Genomic DNA, 4,949 nt, shown 5'->3' with positions numbered 1-4,949 from the left:
CCCATTTTGCAACTAATTTCATGTATGTTTTCAATGAAAACAAAGACATTTCTAAGTGACCCCAAATGGTAGCATATATATACATACATACACACACACACTGTACACACAGTATTTGTGGGGTTTTATTTATTTTATTGGGATGAGGGTAAAGGAGAGGGAAAGGGAGACATTCTAATTGATACATATGCTAAGCCATACATGTGTGCCAGGGTCGGCAGCACTAACCACACAGGCACCGTATTTTGTGTCATGAGTGAGTTTACAGACATTTATTTAGATTAAATAGAAACAATTGTTTATAGAGTGAGTGTGTGTTGTGACATACTGTCTCCCTCATGAAAAAGTACAACTGAATTACTACTGATCATTACTACACAAGATCTACAACAAAAACTACTGGCAGGTGGTCTCCCTCTGTATGATGAGCTGAATGTGTCCAAACACGGTGTGTTCACTCACACCCGACTCCATCCAGATCTGACCCAGCTCGTTACAGCAATATCTACTGTGGTTAACACATTTCTGTTCCAAGAGCAGCAGCACTCCCTGTTCATTCATGCTGCTGCTAGAACAGCAACATATACTATATATCGGGTTAGTTAGCCTGCAGGGTTAAATTGTTTATTAGCAAGCGAGCTTAGTAACCTACAGTGCCTTCAGAAAGTATTCACATCCCTTGACTTTTTCCGCATGTATTAAATTCAGATTTTGTGTCACTGGCCTAAACACCATAATAGAATTAGGTTTTTAGAGATTTTTACAAATGAAAAATGAAAAGCTGAAATGTCTTGAGTCAATAAGTATTCAACCCCTTTGTTATGGAAAGCCTAAGTAACAGTTCAGGAGTAAACATTTGCATAACAAGTCAAATAATAAGTTGAATGGACTCACTCTGTGTACATTAACAGTGTTTGACATCATTATTTAATAACTATCTCATCTCTGTACCCCATACATACAATTACCTGTAAGGTTCCTCAGTCGAACAGTGAAGTTCAAACACAGATGCAACCACAAAGACCAGGGAGGTTTTCCAATGCCTCGCAAAGAAGTGCACCTATTGGTAGATGGGTCAACAACAATACAAAAGCAGACGTTGAATATCCCTTTGAGCCTGGTGAAGTTATTAATTACACGTTGGGTGAGGTATCAATACACTCAGTCACTACAAAGATACAGGCTTCCTTCCTAACTCAGTTTCCGGAGAGGAAGGAAACCACTCAGGGATTTCACCAAGAGGCCAATGGTCACTTTAAAACAGTTACTGAGTTTAAGCAGTTCTGCTATTAGCTCACTCTCAAAATTTGCGCCCTGATCAGTATGGATCCTTGATGCAAATCCGTAGACACAGAAGGCATGATCCCACAGATTACGAGCTACTTGCTTGGCTGTCTGGTTTCTGCATGGCCATGCATGGGCAAGTTTAGTGAAGTGGTCAGTCACCACCAGAACATCAACTGAGTTCTTCTTACGGTCTTCCGCTGTCCAAAAATCCAAACACACCAAATCCATGGGAGAGCAAGTTTTGATGCTCTCTAACGGGGCTCTAGCCGCTGGCTCTGGAGTCTTTGCTAGAACGCATCTCTGGCAGCAGCGCACATACTCCTTGATGTCTCTCTCCATTGCAGGACAGAAAAATCTCTGTCTGGCCAGAACTAGAGTTCTAGCCTGGCCTTGAAGTCCTGCAAGGTCGTGAATGCCAGTCATCGCTTTGAGTCTCAACACCTCTGGCAAGACATACTGGAACTTTCTCCGGTTTGTGTGACTCTCCTTAATGACACGATACAGAACTCCCTCTCTTAGGATCAAGCGGTCCCACTGTTTCATCAGCAACAACACTTTAGAAGAAACATTGTATCGATCTCGTCTGGTGGGCCGTTTCTTATTGAAGATGATAGGGATGACCTTGGAAGTCACAGAGTCTTGCAGCTGGAAATCTCGAAGTTCCTCGTGCGAGAGTTCAGGCAAAGTGTCAATACCAGGAGAAAGCAGCCGTTGGGTGTTGGAACCAAGCTGGATTGCTTGCATCTCCGTTGAACATTCCCAGTCGATATGGAGCTGATTTATGGCCTTCACTTCAGCAGTGGTCAAAGAGGTTATCTCCTGGGGATAAGAAGCCCAACGGAAGGCATCTTGGACATCATCATTCAACGTCCCAACAGCCTCAGACAGAAGTGCTAGGTAGGACTCCCTCATCAGTCTCTGCGCGACAGTCACTGCGAAGGGGTCGCGGCTCAGTGCATATGCTACTGTATTCTTGCTGCCTGGGATACGCTTCAAATCAAAGTTGTACGGTGCCAGCTTGGCAACCCATCTTTGCTTGCAAGCGTCCAGCTTGGGTTTTGTCATGATGTACCTTAACGGGTTACTATCTGTCCAGACAGTGAACTCGTGCCCCTTAAGCCAGTGACTGAATTTCTCACACACACTCCATTTCAGTGCTAGAAATTCAAGTCTGTGTGCTGGATAGCTTCTCTGCGACTTACTCAGGGTCTTGCTCGCAAATGCTATTGGCCTTGCCTTATCTTCACCTTCAAGTACTTGGCAAAGCACAGCCCCAAGACCATCCTAGGAAGCGTCAGTGAAGAGAATGAACGGCCTCTCGAAATCAGGGTGAGCTAGCACGACACAATTCAAAAGATCATCCTTCAGCTTCTGGAATGCAACGACACACTCCTCAGTCTAATCCGATAGCGTCAGCTTCCAGAAAATCCCACTGTTGCCCTTCTTCCCATCTCTCCCTCTTCTCTTTTGACCCCCAGTGAGTGCAAACAAAGGTCTGGCTATAGCAGAACAGTCAGGAATGAAGTGCTGGTAATATAATACCATACCCAAGAAGGATTTCAGCCTCCGAGCAGAGGGAGTGCAACCATCTGCCTCCATCAGCTGAGCATGGCTCATCTTGGCAATGGCCTCCACCTTCTCAGGATCCACTGAGACACCGTCCTCTTTAATGATATATCCAAGGAATTTCACTGTTCTTCGTAGGAAGTGAACTGGAATGTTATAAAAGGTCATGTCCTGAGGTCAAGTCCATGGTGCTGAAAAATGCACTGCCACCAAGGGCTGCGAGGCAATTTGCTTTATGAGGAAGGGAATGAGCGTCCTTCACCGTTCGTGCATTCATCCACCTGAAGTCAGTGCATAACCTCAGACTCCCATCTTTCTTCCATACCATGACTAAAGGGGAGGCATACTCACTAACTGAATTGCGTATAAGACCTACTTCTTCCATATCTGTCAATACCTTCCTCAGCTTCAGGTAATGAGCAGGCGGAACTCTTCTGTATGGCAGCCGGAAGGGTCTGTCATCAACCAGGTGGATACGGTGAACATAACCCCTGGCTTCTCCACAGTCCAGATTATGTCTTGAGAAGATCTCTTCATATTTTGTGATGGTATTCACAAGCTTTTCCTTCCACTGGTCAGTTACATGGCATCCATCAACGTCAATGTCTACTAATCCTAGATCAGACAGTCTTTGTTTCAGATTGTGACAACCATTGTCATCCTGCTTCTGTTCCGTTGGGGTTTTCCTCACTTCATGAAGGCCCTGAAAGATTGTTGCATCCTCAACAGCCAAGCATGTAGACACATCGGCCAACTTCATGTTACGTCTTAGGGTGAGATGTTTGTCAGAACAGTTTACTACCTTTAAAGGGACCCAGCCATCTCCCCACATAGGTGTAATAACTCTACCCACGAGTATGTTTCTGGGCATGACCTTTGACCTGGTAGGTTCGACTATTACAGTACTGCCTCAAGACAATGCCACATTTTTAGGAAGTTTACCCCAAACTAAGTGTTCAGTCTTGGGCGAAAGAGTCACAGCTTGAGTGAGCTTCACTGTCCCAACCTTGCCATCAACTTGCTGTCCCTTCCATCTTGTGACACTTGTCATCATCTGCAGAAACTGCTCACCCTCTGGTGAGTGGGTCTGGCCATCCATGTTGTTGACGAGCTTCCAGTATTCGTCAGTGCCTTTCATCTCATGCAATAGATACTTAATGACATTCGATCCCAGGATGAGATCATCACGCTGTCCAGGAACAACTAGAGTGGGCACTTTAACATCAATCCCATAGATTTGCATCTCCAAATCATAGAAACACGTTGTTGAGGTCTTCTTACCCCCACACCCCACTAATACTAATTCTGTGGGAGGCTGATAATGCTGAGGAAGGGCACCTGCTTCCAAAACCTGCTTCTCTGCTCCGCATGTTCACTCAATGTACAGGCCATAGACCCAGTGTCAAGCATGCCCTTAAGCTGCACTTTCCAATGTACAGACACAGAGGTGTAAAACAAATCTGAAAAAACCTCTCAACCTCTTGTGAACCTAACAAAACAATTTTCTCTCCTTCTTTCGCATCAGAGCACGAAATCGCATACGTTTTCTCGAGATCATTAAATTCTATCTTGGGGGTAGACAGTTGAACACCCACATTTCCCCCCTTCACCTGTGGGCATGTCAGTTTAACGGTTGCTGCTGTGGTGGTGAGTTTCTCTGCTGTTGTGGTGGGCGTCTCTCACCACTGGGATTGGCATAGCGTTCACCTGTTTTGGACAATTTGACTTCCAATGATCTGGGGAAAAGCACCGGAGGCACAGGTTCTCATGTCTTCAGTGCATCTCAGTGGAGTGATCTGTTGAGCCACAAACCCTGCATTCCCAACGCCTGGAGGGCTGGGTGGGGAAAGATGGTGCCTTGGCCAGTGTCTGTGAAACCATAACGGGTGGTATGCTCTTCTCTAAGGTACGTTCAAGCAGGTGAAAGAGTCTCTCGATACTTGCATTCTGCCCATCTTGTTTGGCGCTTGATGTGAGAAAAGTGTCACTGCACGCACCAGCATTGACCCCGCCTTCACATGGAGTTATCTGGGGATGTACTGTTACTTGGTTTGAGGATACAGCGGTAGATTGACACATGGTGGCTTTCCTGCGGC

The sequence above is a fragment of the Oncorhynchus masou genome, chromosome 5 (genome assembly GCF_036934945.1).
Source record: "Oncorhynchus masou masou isolate Uvic2021 chromosome 5, UVic_Omas_1.1, whole genome shotgun sequence".
NCBI classification, from domain to species: Eukaryota; Metazoa; Chordata; class Actinopteri; order Salmoniformes; family Salmonidae; genus Oncorhynchus; species Oncorhynchus masou.
This window is presented reverse-complemented; position numbering follows the sequence as displayed.